Genomic DNA, 21,074 nt, shown 5'->3' on the forward strand with positions numbered 1-21,074 from the left:
ATCACCAGAAGCCTTTTCCAAGGCACTGAATGCCTCATAAAAAGACAGCTCTTTTTTCCCAATACAACACCCTGATTAAAATGCTTCATCATCAACACTGAAAAACCAAATAATCAAATTAAAAATGGACAGAAGAATAGACATTTTTCCAAAGAAGACATACAGATGGCCAACAGACACATGAAAAAATCACTCAACATCACTAATCATTAGGGACATGAAAATCAAAAGCACAATGAGGTATCACCTCATACCAGTCAGAATGGTTAGTATCAAAAAAACAAATAAGTATTGGTGAGGAGAACTGTTACTGGGAATGCAAGTTGATGTAGTCACTATGAATAACACTATGCAAGTTCTTCAAAAAACTAAAATTAGAACTACCATATGATCCAGTATTCCACTTCTAGGTATTTACCCAAAGAAAACAAAAACACTAATTTGGAAAGATACATATACCCCTATGTTTATTGCAGCATTATTTAAAATAGCCAAACATGGAAGCAACCTAAGTTTCCATCAATAGATGAATGCATAAAGAAAATGTGGCATATATACATAATAGAGTATTACTCAGCCATAAAAAAAGAATGAAATCTTACCATTCATGATGACATGGATAGGCCTAGAGGGTATTATGCTAAGTGAAATAAGTCAAACAGAGAAAGATAAATACCATATGATTTCGCTTATGTGTGAAATATAAAAAACAAAACAAATAATAACATAAAAGAGAAAGATATTCATAAATATAGAGAAGAAGTTTGTGGTTGCCAAAGTGGAGAGTGGGAAGACAGGCAAAATGGGTGAAAGGGATAAAAATAAATAAAAATAGGGGCGGCTGGGTGGCGCAGTCGGTTACGCGTCCGACTTCAGCCAGGTCACGATCTCACGGTCCGTGAGTTCGAGCCCCGCATCAGGCTCTGGGCTGATGGCTCAGAGCCTGGAGCCTGTTTCCGATTCTGTGTCTCCCTCTCTCTCTGCCCCTCCCCCGTTCATGCTCTGTCTCTCTCTGTCCCAAAAATAAATAAAAAACGTTGAAAAAAAATTAAAAAAAAATTAATAAAAATAAAATAAAATACTTCAACAAAAGAAGATTTCTCATGATCAATTATATTCCAAGCACTGAAATCACAATAGGGTAAATTTCTAAAGGAAGTCACTTTTACCAAGATGTAAGGACTTACATGTGTAGGTTTTATGCTTCAAATATAAGTCCATGTCAAAAATATTATTAAAAACTATAATTTACTGAGTGCTTCTTGTATGGCTAGTACTGTTCTAACCCTTCTTGGTTTTGGTTGAATTCAATCTATACAAACTATAAGAGGTAGGCATTAATTATTATTTCCATCTTACACATGGGGTAGATGGGGCACTGAGAGATTAACAACTTGCTCATAGACACAAAGCTACTATGTGGTTCACCCAGAATTCAACTAAAAAATTCGGCTTCACAGATGACATGCTATTGGCTATACAACGTGATAAGTAGTTTGCCTTAACCATAAATACTAAAAGTCATATTAGCGTTTTTGTTTTTTGGGGTTTTTTTGCCCTAGAGCAATGTAGGAAGTAAATAAAAAGTTTTAAGGCAAAATAGCTCATTTTTCTTCTATCGATTATGCATTACCTTAAACAAAGTTGCAATAAATGAGAAAGATAAAGCTTCACAAGAATGACACTGTCATGAACCATACAATTATGAAAGGGAACTATTCAGCATTATTATGAAGTAGCAGATCCAGGGCAATACCAAGAGTGGATGAACTCTCTACCAAGCTACTCAACAAACTGGCTGTTTGTTGAGCTAGCCATGCTCAGTAGAGGTGGATCTGCAATAACACCTCAGTCAGGCTCATTTAGTTATACAAATGACAAAGGAGCACAACAGCATGTAGGGGAAGCCTACACAGAAAATCTGAGCTCAAATCAGGTTATGACATAGGACAGCAGAACTTAGCTGGAAAATGACAAAGGCTTTTGTCTTAGCTTGTTTCCCATGCAGAGAGCTCAGATAACATCCCACCTGGTACAAAACCAGACACTACCTGGAAACCCTGAATCAGCACTAGCTGGAGTCATCAGATGGGTAGGCTAGCTGCTGCCAGGAGGGAAGGCAGGAAGGTGGGTTGCTTGGGGCACTTCAGTGAAAGGTGAGACTTGGAGAAAGAGGGCCTAGAGTCCCCAAGTTCCACTGGCGAGCTCCTCAGCCAGAAACCACCCACTGGCTGTACACTCAGACTGGTCTATTGTGGAGAATGGAGAGTGTAGATTTATTAATAAACATGCCTCACCACTTCCATAAAAGTAGTGAAAAGGGGCAGAACACAACTGAAGTCAGGTTACAGCCCCAATGCTAAACACAGTCTGCATACAAGTGTTTGTCAGCTCTGTCTTATCTGTGCCTTCCTGTTTTGAGCTTCTAGGAGAAAAGCATTAGCTCTTAAATTCATGCTTCTCCTTCTTTGTGGTTGTGGTCAGTTCAGTGGCTATTGAGAGGCATGATCAACAGTTTGTGGGGGGACTGACATCCAGGGCTGCGCCCAGGCTTGACATTGACCCAACAGCACATGAAGATTAACAAAGATAGTGACATTATTCAGTAGCATGTAGCATATAGTAAACAAGAAACTGTCAGTATGTTTGAAAGTCATTACATCTCATGCTGTCAACATAAAATATATCAAGTGGTCTATCAAAGAAGTAACCCCTCCTAGTGGAGCAGTAGGAAGTGCAAATAGGGATACTCTGTGGAATTGTCATGATCCAGGGCCAGGTGTGGCTACCTATTTTTCCTCAGTGAGTATAACATTCCCCTGGGAACCATAATGGACAACCCTGAGTTACTGACACTATCCTAATTCACCACATTCAGAGGGTTATGAGTCAGAACAGAGAGTAACAGAACCCCACAGAGACAGGCTGATGCTGCCCTCTTTGGGCCTTTAGCCAAATCAGTTTGGGGACAGGACCAAGGCCAGAGGCCTCAGAGAATAGGAGTAAGTAACCACATCTCATCTAGGGAGAACAGGACTGTATACTGAGAAAGACTCTCTTCACAGAGCACCCATATGCCTTAGTTCATTTATTCATCCCAGGTGTTATGGAATGTTTGTATTGCTTTCAAGGTGACCGGTACAGACGGGGCTTGGCGGGGCGGGGTGGGGGGCTTATGTGAACTGCCTGATGGCACAAACCTATGAGTCATGGAGCTGAAATTCAAACTCAGTCTGTGGTTATCAGAGCAGATTGGCATCTATACCAGGTCCAGCCAATTAAACTCAAGAGTAGAATCTGGGCCAGATTCAGAAAGGTCTTAAGACCACGTGCTTATGTTGAGTAATGTTTGTAGTACAGCAGATCACTTTTAAAACCCAGTTTACAAGAAGAGAGAAAGTAATTACAAAACATTTGGTCATATATACTGTGAGTCAGATAATAAATCCTATCACCTTCAGACTTAGGAAACCTTCTCCTCAGACATGATGAGCATTACAACAGGGGCTTGACATTGTCCAGAGCGTGTTCCAATCCTGGTGAGAGGAATCAATCCACGCCAGAGCTGCTGTACTGAATCTGCTTTCAGATTAATTTGCACAGTATTTTTAAAAATTTTTTTTAATGTTCACTTATTTGAGAGAGAGGGGTGGGGCAGAGAGGCAGAAAGAAAGTGAGAGAGAGAATCCCAAGCAGGATCCATGCTGTCAGAGCAGAGCCCAATGAGGGGCTTGAACTCACAAACTGTGAGATCATGACCTGGGCCGCAATCAAGAGTTGGCCACTTAACCAACTGAGCCACCCAGGTGCCCCCATTTGCACAGTATTTTAAACTTCTTAGGCAAGCCCACTAGAGACCTTCAAAAACATATATTCTCACCTGCTGGAAGAAATCAGATGGTGTTAGTCTGACAATTCATTTACCTTGACTCCAGGTATAATGTTTAGACACTTTCTAGATATGTATACCACCAAATGCTATGTGTTCTAAAGAAGTTTTTCCAGCTGACCCAGATCATGACCTTAGACCTTAGTAACTGTTCAACATGCTTTATGGTTTCAGGAATTTGAAAGACTCTTTCTCAAAAGCTATTTCCCTGATTGCCTATTTTACCTTCCATGCAATTCATGAAAGAAATTCAGTTCCCCACTCAAATTCCCAGATGTGGCTCAGTCCTGATTTATCTCTGGAATCTTCTCCCAAATACAGCAAATACGGGATGAGAAATAGCTAGAGTCAGAAAAGAACAATTAGCCAGTGCTGAAGCAAGCCTGCTGACAGGCCTTCTTTAAGATCTTCAGCGTTTGCCTTCAGACACATGCTTCCTATTTTAATTCCCTTTCCTCCTCTTTATAAAAATCTATTTCCAACTGCCTTTATGAAATATTAGTTCTTCAGATGACAGTCATCCCATCACACCTTCCACATGCTTTGTTTGCGCTTTGTATCTGCTGGACCTTCTGGCTCTGGGATCTACTCTTGTGTTTGTGTTGCTGCTAAGGAGGGACAGCCAGAGACAGAAGTGAAAATGTGTCTGGTTGTCAGTTGATAACACCCTCCAGAAGTGGCCAGGAGAGGGTGTGGCTCAGGGTGGAGGGAAGGGGCCTGTGTGTAACATGCAGGCTGGCCAGACTCAAATCCATCCGGTCACCATCTTGTAAGAATGCTGCTCATTGCTTGTGTCCACCACACCATCGGCAGCTTGCCTCAGAGTGAGGCAGGACCATTCTGTATATAGCAGGGCTCAGAGAGATTATTTGTAGGGTTTCATTATTTAGGCAAAAAGACTGTCAAAAATGAATGGCTAATGAGAGGTATACATTTCATTAAAAATTATCTTAAGCTTTTAAATAATTAGCTATAAATACTGTCCAGTAAGTTTCCAATATTACCTTCTAGTTCTTCCCCATAAAGAACACTTTGGTAAAGCATTCAATAACACTCCCCTCCTCTCTGGAACACCCCACAATGCCCTTCTGCTAACCCCACTTCTGTGAGCCATCACAGCCGATCTTCACTGCACTGACTTTTGTTGTTTATTCCAGAGCCCTTATTATTAAGTTTTCAGTCTTTCCATCTGCAAATGCCCAAGCTTCCATGTGAACGTGGACTTCTGGAGCCATGAATTGCCTTCCTATGTTTTACAAGATGTTAGCTGCCTGCTTTGCTTGTAAATTCCAGAAATGACTTGATGGGTCTGCAGTTCCCTCTCCAGCTTCAGCATCCTGCCCTGCCTGGATTCTCTCTGCTGAGCTCTTCCTCAATCCTTCACTGTGGTAAAGGCAGGGGATCCAGCTCCTGATTTGGAGCAGCATTAAGCATCTTTCCTGAAGTTATCCACTGGGCAAGACACCTCCATCTTACATGCAATACCATGTCAATGATAAATGTCAATGGAAACATGAGGTCTCCTCAAGTCACTTTTTAGTGCTGTTGGTAACTTCCTTAAATATTATCTTTTGTTAAGACATTTAGCATTTTCTAATTAATTTCACACATTCATTAATTGAAAATACTGAGTTAATTAGGACTGGTATTATTCCTATTTTGTAAATGAGTAAACTAAGTCCCAGAGAGGTAAATTATGTGTTTAAGCTCAAAACTGCTAAGCATCAGAAGATACTGTCTCCTGAAACTTAGTTCACAATTTAGATGTGCTTATGGAAAACTATCGTGTGAAATGATTTCTGGAAAATAAAATCAGTTGGCCCAGGGGAAACTCGCTATTTAAAAGAGACCCATTGTGAGTCATTTTGTAAAGCAAATATTCTCTAATGCATCTATTTTACAAATCTGGATTTGTAAACAACATATACCTGCTGAAAGTGGGGTAGGTGTGAGCCTAAACATTTCAGGGTACTGAATCTTACTTGGAGTTTCTCCTGGCAAGAGGTAGTACACAGGCTGGCAGAGTCCATAATGTGAGTAAAAGGCAGCATCAGAAGGGGCAAATCCCCTACAGACACTTGAGCAAATCTACCCCCTGAATTTGACCATTGGTTAGCTACTTCCCATTTTCTGTCTGGAAAACTGCTCTTACCAGGACTGAAGTATCAAACATCTAGGCCCAAGTCTGCACCTTGCTTTTGTCCATTACCTCTTTGCCTCAACCTGTCTCACCGTTCTCTGTCTCCTGACCTCCCGTGCCCCATGTTCAGCCCAAGTTGCAAATTTTGCTATTGATACAGCTCCTTGGTCATACCTTTGCCTCTGCTTTTGTCTTACCCTTTCGCCCAACTTTCTTCCTCCTGGTCTTGCTACTTGAAAGGTCCTCAGCTCAGATAGATTAGGGATTCTGAGTCCTGGATGTATATGAGAATAACCTAGAGAACTTTAAAATTTCTTCTAATGCCTTGGCTCACCATCAAAATTCTTACTTAACTGGGCTGCTAGAGGGGCCGAAGGTAGTGTGTGTGTGTGTGTGTGTGTGTGTGTGTGTGCGCGCGCGCGCGTGTGTATGTTTTACATCACCTAAATGATGTAATAAAACAGAGAAACCCTTGATCTACTCCATGGCCTGATGTTAACCTGTGACCCCTGGTTACTGGATGGTCTTTGTTATGGGCTTAATCATACCCCTAGATTCATATGCCGAGGTTTTAACTTCCAGTCCTTATTTAGAGATAAGGTCTTTACAGAGATAATCAAGTTAAAATGAAGTTATTAGAGTAGAACCTAACCAAATAGAATTGTCCTTATAAAAAAAGGGGAAATTTAGAGATAAACACATATACAGGGAGGATACCATGTGAATGTGAGGATGGTCATCTATTAGCCAAGGAGAGAGGCCTAGAGCAGATGTGAAGGCCTAGCACCTTCAGAGGGAGAAAACACCTTGATTTCAGATTCCTAGCTGCCAGAACCATGAAACAACAAATTTCTGTTGTTTAAGTCTCTCAGTTTGTGGTACTTCATATGGGAGCCCCAGGAAACTAACATAGCCCTCAAGACGGCACTGCAATTGCCCTGATCCTGGAGCATAGCTAGAGTGACCAACATGCTCCAATTTGCCCAGGATTTTCCCAGATTTACCACTGAAAATCAACATAATGGTTAAGTGCATAGGCTCCAGATCCAGAAAACCTAGGTTTAAAACCCATCTCTGCTTTTTCTTGGCTATGTTGCTTTGAACCTCAGCATCTTCAGCTGCAAAAAGACCTATCTCATAGTACTATTGTGTGGATGATGTGGGCTAAAATGGGTAAAACATCTAGAACTTCTCCTGGTACAGTGAGCTCTCAATAAATATTAACTAAATCTATATTGTCATACACCATTAAAGTCAGAAAATAGTCATGTACAAATACCTGCTTTCAAGACAATGAGATAGTTAAGGGGCTTGCTTCAAAAGATGAATGCAGTCAAAGTCCTTTGCCTGCCATTCATTCACTACAATCCTAGTTTTTCTTCCTACTGACTATGAAATGGCCTTGACACTTCTCAACATTTCTGCTATACAATGCACATTTACATCAATTGAAACAAAAATATATTGTTTTAAGCATTGTGTGTTTCTTTCCCATCTGCTTGCAAAACCATGAAGAAGGCAACCCCCAGGAAACAAGTAAAAATCAAGACATGGTTCAATGGTGAACCCTGTAACAAGTCATAACCAAAAGCGCTCATTCAAAAAGGCAGACAGACTTGTAAATGAGGAGGTGTAGTTCTCTGAAGACAGGTGAAGTAGGGAAAAGACTGCAGGAAGGACTGACACTGAAGTTGGGTCTTAAATGAGGCAAAGGCACTGGTGGGTTAGAGTTAGTTCAAACAGAGGGAGGCACACCAGTAAAAGCAAGAAGATGTGAAACTGCCTGGCATGTTAGGAAACTAGAAGTCATTTGGTTATCTCCAGAGTGTAGGAGCATGTGGAGGTTTATTAAGAGAAGAATTCAACCCATCCTGATTTCTTCTGACTTTAGAATAATCAATATGAATGAGTTTTGCCTTCGAAGCCAGATTTGAAGTTCAATGACGAATTTAATTACAGTACAGTGGTTTTTACCTCTTGGTATCCTAGTAAATTCTGCCATAAAATTTTGCCAGCTAGTAAAATTTTGCCATAAGTTATTTACTAATAAAAGTAGCTAATTGTGCCAAGAGTACTTTGTAGGATGGATGAATGTTGTATACACATGTACATACATGCATTAATTCTTTTTTTTAATTAATTTATTTATTTTGAGAGAGACAGAGACAGCATGAGTGGGGGAGGGACAGACAGAAAGGGAGACAGAGAATCCCAAGCAGGCTCCGCACTGTCATCACTCTCACGAAACCGTGAGATCATGACCTGAGCTAAAACCGAGAGTCAGATGCTTAACAAACTGAGCCACCCAGGTGCCCCTATACATGCATTAATTCTTAAATTTATTTTTTTGGAATCTATGTGTCACCTTATAGAACTTATTCTGACAACCCCATCCTTTCACCCCTCCCACCCTTGGGCTTGCTTGGAATCAGAATCTGTCTAAATCTACCATCTAGCAACAACCTCAGTGAGCCCTGGTTCCACCAAATGTGGCATATAAACCGAGTTCATACCCATGTTCCCATTTACAGCCATTCATATCAGCCTCCTCATTATAGCTGCTCTTGTATTGCTTGATTTTGGATTTAGTTTTCTTTCCTGGTAACTTTTGATCACCTTTGCTTTCTCTCTTCTGGACCCATTTGCTCTGCTCCAGTTTACAGATCCTCTGATCTGAAATCATGGCTCTCCTGGATGTGTAGTCATGCATAATCCTCTCTATGTAAAAGGTATGAGGGTTTCTCAAGCCTGGCTGTGCATGAGAATCACATGTAAATCACATGTGAAGTCAGGTGCATAGCCTCTGCCCTGGTTATTTTGATTTAGCAGAAATAGAAGGAGCACAGTTTCCTGTATATGTATAGAGATTATCCCATAGATCATTCTCATGCACAGGCAGGGATAAGAAGCATTTAATTGGACATTATTAAGTCATGGTTTCCTTACGCTTGCCCTTTCCCATTGCTGCATAAGTCCAAAATCCTATTTGCCCATTATAGTGTAGCAAAGACAAAAACAGAGGAAACTATATGTTCTCAGGTGCAAGTTAATGGGGCCACTGCAATGACGCTAGTCTTTGCAAGTTTAGTGACAAGGCAACATCCATAGGAAGAGAGGACACAGACATCTAATGTTTCCATCTAGCCCCACTGGTTATACTTTCGAAAATCATTAGGAGATTTGGAGTAGGAGCCAAAACCCAACCCTAATAATAACTGGAAACCTGTTTGGAAATCCAGCTACAATATTCTCCTGTGAGCTGTTGTGCAGGTCATTGAACATGAACATTCTTTGAAGTCAGGGGCTTTCAATGAAATCTTGAGATACAAGTGTATAGGCTTTTAGGAAGGAAAAACCAGAGGGTGTTATGGTTATCTTGGTGCCTGCAGTGGGGAACATGGTCCAACCACGGGAGACCATCCTGCTTCAACTGATGTCTCCAGGAAGCACAGCTAATCTCTTCTGCTGCCACATCCCTTTGGTGTGGGTCTTTAATCTCTGAAATGTGCTGACATTGTTCATTATCCCAGATACCAACAAGATTCAATTAGTTTCTACAGGGATGTCCATTTTACGAAGCTGAATGTGAATGAAAGACCTTGGTGTAAGTGGTGCACTTATCAAACCAAGATTTTACCATGTTATTCATTAGGCAAATAAATTAATGTCAGGCCTCCTTATCTACCAGGCCATCAAGGGACAGGCCAGCTCCTTGACAGAATTCTTTTATGAACAGTCATTTATGTGAGAAAGGAAATCTTGGTGAAAGCCCTAATGGAAATGCCAATGAATAAGGGTATTTTCTGCAAAGCAGATGCAGCGTGTTCAGGGAAGGGGATCTATGGGACCTAAAATTTTGTTAAGACCTAAAATTTCATGTGCTGCCTTGGTATATTTGGGCCCCATGAAGCCAAAAAAAGCCCAACTGTGAGTTCTTTTTCTCTCTCCAAATATACTCCCCCATCTGATAGCAAAGCGGCCACCCAGCTAGCTTCCCTATTAACTGGACCAACTACACCATCTTCAGCCCTTAACCTAGTGGATTCACCTCCCTGACAGACTGAAGACTTATTCAAAGGAGCCAAGCATATCCTCCTTTGGGAATCAGAGGTCACCTCACCCTCTTGTTACAACAAGTCTTGCTTCCCTGTGCCTCTGCTTGTTCACTCTATCCTAGGCACCACTCCCATGTGGCCCCACATTGTGTGCAATGTCCTCTCCCCTCTCTCCAATCCCAGATGGTGAGTGTATATTACAAACTAACTTCTATCAACCTCATTTGTCCAGTGTCAAAGTGTCAGGTGCTCAAACATCTTGTACTATTTAGGGAGGAGGATCCCCCCTCACCAGAGGTGGTCAGAACAGAGGCTCAGCCCTCTCCATCTGTGGCAGAACTTTGGCCATGGTGATCACAGAATGGACAGTCAGGGCCCTCGATTCCAATCCTAGCATTTCCAATCAGACATACTACTTAACCCCACTTAGACTCGGTTTCTCTATCTGGAAAATAGCTATAATAACATTGGTCTCCACCTGCTTCATAGGTTTTTACGACATCTAATAATAATGTTTTAGAATACTGAAGAAATTAAAAATCTGTGGGGTTGTGCTATAATTACTGAATCCTATTTTTAGAATAGCTTTTTTTCACTTTGTCTAAGATAAATGGGGTCACTAGTGATAGCTAAACAGTTCCTTCTGAGTAACTTGGAAGAGTTCCCCTTCATCCTTCCTACTAGTTCCCCTGAGATGCTACCTAAAAGAAGAGGAGGAGGGAGAAGAAAAAGGAGAGAGACGACAATGGAATCATTTGATCACAGAAATGACAGGGTAGCAATTTTTCTTTGCAATATTCTAAAACAAATATGCCAAATTATGCCACCACATTTCTTCATCTAAAGCCCTGTTTGGGCATGATGTGTGGGGACAGGGAGAGAGCAAGAGTCAAGAATTAGAAATATCTGAGCTCTGCCTATAAGGAATAATAATATAATGTAGATAACAGACACCTTTAAGTGCCTTATAAAATAATATACAAACACGTAAAAATTGATATATCTTTTTTTCTCCCTTTTTTCCAAACCCCCTTATCCTTCAAATCCCTACTTCTACATAAACAGTCTTCCCTGAAGCTTCATTCCTCAGTGATTGCATAGAATGATAGAATCTTGGGATTGGCACAGACTTAAAGGTCAGTTGCACCAGCCCCAATCTCTGCCTCCCAGTTCCCATGATGTGGAAATGCTACAATAAAGATTTGTCTGGGTGAGAATAAAGCACTTACAACTGGAGACATGGAAGTGGAGGGGAAGTTTACATGATGGGTATCTAGGAGGGATTTGCCATATTAAGAAAGGGGGAAACAGAGCTTCAGGTAGAGGGAAGATCACTCTCAAAGTGAAGGAAGAAGCAGAGAGCACAGAACATCTACCTAATGGCAAATAAGTCAGGAGGTCTAGAATGTTAAGTCCACATGAAAGTGAGTTTGGAGGTAAGGTAAAAGGATGGTTGATCCTGGGATAGCATATTCCCTATTTTATTTTTATTTTTTAATTTATTTACTTTTGAGAGAGAGAGACAGACATAGCATGAGCAGGGGAGGGCAGAAAGAGACAGAGACACAGAATCTGACGCAGGCTCCAGGCTCTGAGCTGTTAGAACCAGAGCCTGATGTGGGCTTGAACTCACAAGCTGTGATATCGTGACCTGAGCCAAAGTTGACAATCAACCGACTGAGCCACCCAGGCACCCCACGTATTCCCTATTTTGAAGAAACTTTAATTTTATATTGAAGGTAATGGAAAAGATTAAAGGAATTAAATAGTGTGTTTATATGTATGCATGTGTATTATACACAGATCCATACTTCAAAAAGCTCCTAGTGGACATAAGTAGAATGAAGTTGCACAGGTAAATTGCAAGCTAGGAGGAACTAGTGTTAAGACTTCAGATGAGAAATGAGAAGGGGTCAAGATATAGCTGTGGCAGCGATTAAGGAGAAAAGTGGATTTGCTTTAAGCTCTCTCCATGGAAAAGTAAAATTCGGTGTATGGAGTGTAAAGAGCCAATGGGCTCTTACACCAACCCTTCTACTTTGTAGCTGGGTTACCTGAGGCAAGTCCCTCTCTCTATCTAGGACACCTTTTTTTTTTTTTTTTTTTTCATCTGTGAAATGAGAGGGTTGAACTAGATGTGTTACTATCCCTTCCAGCTCTAACACTCTCTAATACTATGATTCTGGTCCAATTTGAATGGCATCCAAGGAAATTTGGTTAGTGAAATTCCCAAAAGACCTCATTATAAAGTGCTCCCATAGATTAGAGCCCCAGGACAGCTATGGCAAGACTTCAGAAGACTATTATTAAAGATAATAATAGTGTTTTGTTTTTACACAACACTTTCACACCTATAATCACCTATAATCTATGTTAATCTTCATCATAGCATTGTGAGGCAAAGAGATATAATGATCGTTATCCACATTTTAAAGATGAGGAATCAGTCCTTGAAAGCTCAAAAGACTTGCCTGAGGTCCCAAACAAGTCCTGGTGGAGTCTGGACTAGCATCCTTGTCTCTGAACTTACCCTGCAGAGTTCTTTACATTACCTTGGGCTGCTTCTGGTCTGATCAGAACCTTTTAGATGCAAGCATAATTAGGACCTCACCCAGTCCACTCCAGTGCACTCTGAGATTAATGGCCATTAGGATCAACTTCCACTTGGCTTGTTAGATTGGCAGGAATGGACTTGAGTATTTGTGACCTACTCATACTAGAGAAGTATTACTGGGAAGAGGTTCCAAGTAGCTTGATTTTGACAGTAAGGGAACCCTCAGTTTGGTTTCATGCAAACAGAATCTGAGATTCCCTCATTTGCTATGTGAATTATAAGTCAAAAATGCAACTTTTAGGGTGTCCAGGCCTAGGAAATGAGATATTGTAGGACAGCAATTATAGAAATATTTAAGATCAAAGATCTTTCCTTGCCCTATCTGCTGCTCCTCTACTGTATTGTAAGGAGGACCCATCAGGATTTGTGATGAAAGAAGATAATAAATTCCTCACAGAATTCTCACCCTGTAACAGATGGGCAAGATCATGGTAAATTGTTTTCTTGCCCTGCTGACTCTCTGGATCCAGCCAAATCTACTATTTATTCCACCGCCTCAATCCCCTGTCACATGTTCCATACTGGGTGGTTGGAGATTGAGTGATTTTTATGGAATGAAGAAAGGAAAGGAGAGAGGGATGAGGGAGGGAGGAGAGATGTTCATGTATTTATAATATTTAAAGAGTACCTGCTAGGTGCCAGGCACTTACTTTATATATATATTATCTTTCTTATCCTTATAATAATCCTATTAAATAAATTGCATATTACCATTTTAGAGATGAAATCAAGGAAGTAAAGTAGCTTATTTAAGATTACATGGGCAAATAAACCTAGAATTTGAATCCTGGAATGTATGACTCCAAATTATTTTCACCTCACTATGGTACTTTCCAATTCCATTGATCAGTTTGCTGCTGACCTTGAAAGTTTATCCAAAAGGACAACCTCAATTTTGCACAGAATGGCTAAAATCTGGGAATCATAAAGGGTAGTAAGACAAGAAATGGGTGGGTGTTAAATAAGAATTTAACTAATAATTACATAGACTTTTACATGTTCTTCACATTATTTTATCTATATTTTCCATTTGTTATTTCTGATGAGAAAACTGAGGCCAGTAAAAGTTATATGCAACACAACCAGTTCATTTCAGAGCCAGGATTCAAACCCAGATTTCCTGGACCATATTTTGGGGTCAGTTCCACTCCACACCATGCTCTCATATAGAACCCTTCATCCATGGTAAAGAGACAATGATGGCAAATGAAAGCTTCTTCAACATTTTAATGATTCTGGTGATACTGACATTCTTGTTTTGCTAAGATCTCTATAAATGCTGTCCTTAAAATTCCTCATGATAAAGGTAATGACGTCACAGACAAAGCTGGAGAAGTACATTCATTGGCACCTTTACCAGTTTCCTTCTTTTTCCAGAACTGTTCAGATATTATAAGATTAAGAAATGTGTTTTTAGGGTGATTTGGTCCAGAAAGTTCCAAAAGGAAATGACAAGAAATGATTTCCACACTTTAAAATTAAAAATACTCATCTTACTCACTTTAAAAGGAAGTGAGGAGGTGGCAAGAGAAGCTGTAACAGACTCTTCACAAAAAAGACTCAATCCCTTGTAATTAATGGGAACCTCTAAAATCAGAAGGCAAGGCCATTAATCATTCAGCCAACTCTCCATGAGGTTGGCATCACCCACTCACCCACACACCTTTAATGACTCAATTCACAACGGGCAAACTTGAACTGCAGGGATGGTCCTCAGAGCAGCATTTTAAAACTACTGCCAGTGAAATGTGAATGCTGTCACTAAATCAATGAGTTTGTTCTCTTTCTAGACCATATATGTGGCTTTTTTTTTTAAGACTAGGCTGGGAGGTGTTGAAATTGCTTCTAGGATTAGAATTGCTAGGCAGGAAGGTTTTTGTTTTTGTTTTTGTTTTTTCAATATATATGAGGAATTCTTAACAATTAGATCTGAGAAGAGGAAGATGCTTCTTGCCAGACAGCAAGCTTAATATGCTGACAATTGTCCAAGGGAGGCTGAAGGTGCAGGAGAAAGGATATTTCCACTGGGTGGGAGGTTGGCTCCTGTTTCCTTTTAATTCAAAAGTATTTGTGTTCTTTTCTCCATTATTTCTTGGAGTGACGTAATTAGTCAAGAAGACATATAATGGAGCAAACTCTTCCAGGAAACTCCCAGATGGATTGTAAGAGCACAGGGACTCTCCCAAGAGAAGACTGCCAGGAATAGTGGCCGTTTCCAACTAGATGATTCCCCAAGAATTGCGTGCAGGGATCACCACCAATCTTCTGGTGAAGAGAAAAATGTTTTCTATGTATTTCATCCAAATTCTCCTACGGTTTTGTTAAACCTTAATAAGCTAAAGTTCATCTAACTAGAATATTTAACTACTGGATCTCATGACATTGACTGAACATTTTAATTTTATCAGAAAGTGGAAGAAAAACATTATAGATGAAGAAATTTTTTTTAAGTATAGGTTGTCTGGAAGTCAACACAGACTCAGTCTCCTCTGCTTCCAACAGATATTTCTGGGCATGGGCAATGAAATGGGATTTGTGCCAGGCAGTTTCCGCAGGCATTGCCTCAGAAAGCATTTATGCTTTGCATCATAAAGCAGTTATGATATTTCTATTTTATAGTGGAGGACATGGGGATTCAAAGAAGTTCAATGACAATTCCAAGATGACTCTCTAACTTTCTCTATTATTTTAGAAGAAATATTTACTCCCAGACTCTGATGCCTCCTCATTAGTGGGGAAAAACAAGCACTGATACACAATAGACTTCAGTTATAAGGAAATAATGCGGTAAGACCACTGGGAATTTCTACTTGTCCTCCAAGTACACAAAGAATTAAATTTAACAGAACTCCTAGCCTCCTAGTATATGAGGAATTGACCATAATTTTTTTTTCAATTCTATAGACGTTACCTGTTATGCGCTGCATTATGTTCCTTCAAAATTCATTTGTTGAAGCTCTGACCCCAGTACTGTATATGACTATATTTGGAGATGGGGCCATTAAATAGGTGCTTAAGTGAAAATGAGGCTGTTAGTGTGGCCCCTAATTCAATATGATTGGTGTCCTCATAAGAAGAGGCAATTTGGACATAGAGAGAGACAGCAGGGATGTGCACACGTAGAGAAAAGACCAGGTGAAGAGGCCATCTGCAAGTCAAGGAGAGAGGCCTCAGAAGAAACCAACCCTGCCAGCACCTTAATCTTGGATTTCTAGCTCCAAGAACTGTGAGAAAATATATGTCTGTGATTTAAGCCACCCAGTCTGTTATTTTGTTCTGGAAGCCCTAGAACACTAACACATTATCTTTATGGAAGATGGAAGCAGTTTTATTATTCAGACAAAAATGGTTACAAGATGTAGTTGTTGTTTCTCCTGAAAGATGGAATATATAGGTCTTTTACATTACTGTGATCAATCCTGATTCCTTATCTATAAGGACAGGGAGGTACAAGCCATAGACAGCAATAGAGTTGGGACCACTCCAGTTGGAATTCTACCAGTGAGGAACTCACAGCCTATTCATATGGATAAGTTTTTAGCTAAAGGATCTAAATAAATATATTCAATATATTAAAGAACTATATTCTTGGTGCTTTGCTAGTCATACTCAATATCATTCAGCAAAGAAACTCAACATTATATGTGAAATCACACAACCACATAAATATAAATACATATATTTGTAAAGACAATTTCTGTTTATATCCCTGGAACCTCAATGATTTAAATCAATATGCTGTCTAAAAGAAATTTCTGTGATGATGAAAATGTTCTATATTTGTGCTGTACTATATGGTAACCACTATCCACATATGGCTACTGAGGACTTGAAATGTGGCTAGTGCTGAGAAACAGAATTTTTAGTTTTTTATTCATTTTAATTAAGTTAAATTTAAATAGCCACATGTACTTAGTGGCTATCATATTGGATAGTACAGTTCTAGATCATATGAAAAAATTAAACATGGCTTTAGTTTTGTTTGGAAATAAACAGAAGTAAAGTGAAAACACAAAGAAACAAAAATTCAGTGTCTTGTAATATTTTACTACAGATTCTGTTTTGCTTGGCAAACACTGATTTGACCTTTTTAAGAAATGAAAAACAAAGACTTAAAACCTATACAATGTTTTCCAATATACAATTATATACCAAAGGGAAGTTAAAGAATTATAGAATTTCAGACCTATAAGAGACCTGAGAAACAGGCAGTTCTGGATTTCTGATTTTAAGAAAGCGGACGGGGCACTTTATAAAAATATATACTTCTTGTACCAAATCATCACATGTATAAAAATAAATAAATTACTGCAAAGCCAAATTCAAGAACAAGAAACACATCTATAAAAGAGAAACACAGAATGACAGGAAAAGTCACTGCCATGGTGATAATGAGGACAGATACCTGCTACTTTGCCATCCCACAAAGAGAGTCTCATGGATAATGCAAATTTGTGTGGGAAAGTCGTGTGGAAAAATTTTCTTAATGACAAGCATTTAATCAACAGCCACCAATTATTAGAGGAAAGCTAACACTATAAAAGAAATCAGAGAAACAGAGTAATCTGAAAACCTCTTAAAATATTTAAATTTTTCTCAGGAAGATGATCATATTCCCCCGAAAAGCTATGAAACCAAAACAGGAGATTATGAAACAAGAGTGACTATGACAAGGAACCAGATTTTTAAAATGAAAAATATAATGGCAAGAAAAAAAAAAGACAGATGAAGGTCTAATCAAACAGCTAATATAAAGTTGAATTCACACAGACAGATGGCAAGGAGATAGAAAAATGTAAGACAAATATTAAGTGATAGGAAAACTTGATCCAGAAATTCCAAATCCATCTGAGTTCCAGAAACTGCAATCAGAAAAAAAAAAGATGGGGAAGAGAGAATATTTACAGAAATAATGCAGAAAAATGTCCGCAAACTAAGAGGAAGGGGAGACGTGAGTCTTGGTTTGTACGGACCTGAAAACCTGGGGAGAACTGCCAACGACAACATACCTGGACACACAGCTGTAACATTTCGGAAACTCAAGGGAAGAATAATACCTAAAAGCTGCCAGAGAGGAAAGGCAGACTCCCTACAAGAGATGGGAATGGAGTGACATCAGTCATCTCATTAGGAAATCACACAGCACGTTTGCACCGGAAGTGTCATTTCTTCTGGAGGAATAGACATTAGCCTCAGAACTTCAGGGGTCATTTGGACGTCTCGCTTCTCTGCAGTGTGGAGACACGATGGTAACGCCCACCACCTGCACAATCTCTGTAGCGACAGTGACCCTCTCATAACTGGTTTTCATACCTAAATACTCCCAGAATACTCACGCCCTGTTCATGGCTCTCCTAACAAGAAGTTTCTACTCCAAGAAAGGGAACTTGCTCACTTGCTCTCTCACACAGGCTACACCTACCCTGGCCTTGAGGAAGCCCCGCCTGCCACGTGTTCTTTCAGTGTTGGTTGCAAACTGCATCCCCGCACTTGGAAGGAGGGCGAGGAGGGCTTAGAGAGAGGACGAGCCCGCAGACCAGGAGCGGTGGTGGGTTTCCGGAGCCCGGTACTCACCCAGAAGACTCGCTCCTCCAGGCACCGCAGGACACGCACCTCCTCACCGCAGAGTCTGGGCGCTCACACGAGGCAGGACTGGGTAACTGCGCGCATGCGTCCAGAGGATCTGAGCACCAGGCGCTCGCTCCCTTCGCGCTGGAAATGGCCCCGCGGAGGGCCGGCGGGCAGAACGTACATTCCGACCTCCGGGAGAGGGTGAGGAGGTGAGGAGCCTCTGCTTGCAAGGGTCCAGATCCCGGGTCAGCCAGTCGCGTCTCCTCCGGGACCTCCTCCGGCTCTCCAGCCCCCGTGACCCTCTCCTAGTCCAATCACGCCCTGCTCCTCATGCCCGGGGCTGAGCAAGGTTCCCCTCGAATGGAGGTGGTTCCTTCGGCTGCTACACAGCTGCACCTGAGGCGTCCGCCAGGGCAGCAATCGAGGCTCACGCAGGAGAAAACGGGATCCAGAGAATGATTCCCAAAGTAAGTAACAGTCTTCTTCACCAAGAGCCTCATGATTAAAACCACTGACTCATTAAGCCTCCTGGGCTGGGGTCAGATCACTCAGGTCTTCACTCGAATCCCTATGGGATTTAATGAAGACGGCACATTAGCCAAATCCTAGGGTGTGAACACAGTGTCCTGCTGCCAGTGGCACAGGTGCCTCCTTGTGAGGCAGTGATAGAGTCCAAGGCCATCTCATTTTTGAGGACAGCTTTCTCTGTTAGAGACATCTCAGTTTTTGGTGAAGACAGGTTTTGTCAGCTGTCACTGAAGGTTTGCTAGGTGAAATATGTCCTCCAGGCCCATGGAGGGAAGGAAGACGGGGGCCAAAATGATTGATCAGTAGAAAACTGAATGTGCCCACCTGGCCTTGACGAGAGGGAGGTTGGCAGCTTTAGGAACCTGACAAGGTTGTGCCCCCCATACCTGTTGGTGGGGCTCCACACTTAATGGCTACACTATGCCATCTTTTATTTAAAAGATGAGCTAATGAGGCCTAGGAAAACCAGTGGTTTTTTTTGAAGTTGACAGAGCTAGTAGAACCCGAGCTGACATTTCAGACATTCCATTGCTTTTTCTGCCACCCTACTTGGGTTGCATTCCACTTAGATTTTATTATACACTATGCATCATTGTTCTCTGAATACTTCTTGTGTCTGTATCATATACCCACAGTAAACTGTGAACTGCTTCAGAGCAAGGACCATTTCTTATAGTTATTCTTGTAACATATACCATATGCTCAGGCATACAGAAGATTCCAGCACATGTTTCTTAATTTGAATGGAATAAGTTGCCCCATGACCCTGCAAGTACCTCTACAATAGCACTTGGTTTTGAGAAAACACCCATCTGTACTCATCCTGCTGGGAGTAATATGCCAGTAGCATTCTGCCAAGGAGTAATTCTGTCCTACTTTGGGTCTTTACTGATATCACTGGCTTCTAAATAGAAGCAACCCTATTTTGAAGGCGTTCTTGGGAAATTTCCTTTATCTCTTTTTTTTTCCCCATACCAATTCCCTTCTAAAGCAGTATAAAAAGATTTAAAGAGGGGCGCCTGGGTGGCGCAGTCGGTTAAGCGTCCGACTTCAGCCAGGTCACGATCTCGCGGTCCGTGAGTTCGAGCCCCGCGTCGGGCTCCGGGCTGACGGCTCGGAGCCTGGAGCCTGTTTCCGATTCTGTGTCTCCCTCTCTCTGTGCCCCTCCCCCGTTCATGCTCTGTCTCTCTCTGTCCCAAAAATAAATAAAAAAACGTTGAAAAAAAAAATTAAAAAAAAAAAAAAAGATTTAAAGAATGACTGTGGAATCAGCCTCAGAGATTCCAAGAATAATAATTCACATATGTCTTGAAAGGTTTAGGTGTAAGATGAACAACATAAGCTCCAGGCATATTTATGGAGTCAAAAAAAAGCAATATTATTTTACATAAATATATATTTTATAAAAGAATAAATGGAGGCTCCTAACAAGTCTCATGCCTGAGGTGCCTTAGGTTATGCTTCTGATAAGTGAAGGATCAGAGAATGGATTCCTGGTCTTTCTAACTCTCAGTCTGGTGATCCTTCCTCTCATTACAGCTGCTGTACCCTGGAGGGTGAGGGGAAATGCCATCAAAGGTTACTGCTAGAACATTCCTTCAGACATATATGAAGGCTAAACCAGATGGACTCCAGGAAGTATGCAACAGGTAAGGCATCTTGGAGAGTTAAAAATAAATTCTCCTGATCATTCTTTAGAAAGTTAGAAGGAGAGATCATATCATAGCCAGGTGAAAGTTCAATAAAATCTTCCCACCAGCTAAGGAAGATGATCAAGAAATTCAGTTCTGACCCCGCTCACGGGCAATTGCAGGCATTCTCAAAAAGCTCCTGTCTTCCCAAAATAAATGTCTGTTCCAATTGAGTTAAAATTAGACACACATTAATTCTGGCTGTTGACATGAGGCCTCTGGCAAGCTGGGTGGAATCCAGAACCCTCTACAGAAATGACCAGGCTCTGTAGACATCTCCCAAGGCACCTAGCTAAAGGATTAAATTGTCTCACCATTTCTCCATCACCAGTGCCCTCTGTCCCTGCCTCACAACTAACCATGTTCCAGCAAATGCCAGGACATGAGCAAAAACTGCCTCTCTCTTTGTGGCTGAAGTTCCAAATGGAATGGCACAAATGTAGGTGGTTTTATTTTTTATAATGTCAATTCCTTGCCCTGACCTTATACTATTCACTATATAATTTATCCATTCTTTGGACAAATATTTATTGATCATCTACATTGTGCTTAGTGTCAGGGCGTATGACTAGGTCCCTGCCCTCAG

General features: G+C 40.9%; 1 protein-coding gene across 1 annotated transcript in view; it reads right to left on the minus strand.

Annotated features, from left to right (window-relative positions):
* Positions 1–18,346, minus strand: part of LOC131490147 (urea transporter 2-like) — a 482,671-nt gene extending 464,325 nt beyond the window's left edge. Inside the window, exon 1 of the mRNA XM_058692230.1 lies at positions 18,273–18,346. The gene's annotated coding sequence lies outside the window, so the exon portion shown is untranslated. The remainder of the gene's footprint in view (positions 1–18,272) is intronic.
* Positions 18,347–21,074: the final 2,728 nt, after the last annotated feature.

The sequence above is a fragment of the Neofelis nebulosa genome, chromosome 11 (assembly GCF_028018385.1).
Source record: "Neofelis nebulosa isolate mNeoNeb1 chromosome 11, mNeoNeb1.pri, whole genome shotgun sequence".
NCBI classification, from domain to species: Eukaryota; Metazoa; Chordata; class Mammalia; order Carnivora; family Felidae; genus Neofelis; species Neofelis nebulosa.